Here is a 359-nt window from a genome sequence, read left to right on the forward strand (position 1 = left end):
GAGAGAGAGAGAGCAGCACAACACGAGTTAATCCAGACAGCGGTGTTCATTTCTTCATGGCATGGGTGAAGACGGCTACAATCAACTTTTCCATTGAGCCTTGGATTCATCTGTGATGCCACGTCTCACCTCTAAATTTGCTTCTTTTTTTTTCTCTGCAACTTTTTTCTTACAACACATCAAATTCTCTCACTTATGCGACAAACATTGCAGGGGGAACTCGTTTGAGGACCGGTTACAGAAGTATCCAGATGCCTTACTTAATACAATATTGTAATACAGTGTAAAAATACTTCACAAGTTAAACTTTTTTCAGAGTAAAGGACAAATGTTTTAGCTGCAAAATGTAGTTGACGTAT

At 38.7% G+C, this 359-nt stretch overlaps 1 protein-coding gene across 2 annotated transcripts in view; it reads right to left on the reverse strand.

Annotated features, from left to right (window-relative positions):
- The window catches only part of zgc:91976 (uncharacterized protein LOC492359 homolog), a 23,207-nt gene that overhangs the window by 4,715 nt on the left and 18,133 nt on the right, over window positions 1-359 (reverse strand). The window lies entirely within an intron of this gene.

This window comes from Morone saxatilis, unplaced genomic scaffold, assembly GCF_004916995.1.
Source record: "Morone saxatilis isolate NCDOM2014 unplaced genomic scaffold, NCSU_SB_2.0 Contig19, whole genome shotgun sequence".
NCBI classification, from domain to species: domain Eukaryota; kingdom Metazoa; phylum Chordata; class Actinopteri; family Moronidae; genus Morone; species Morone saxatilis.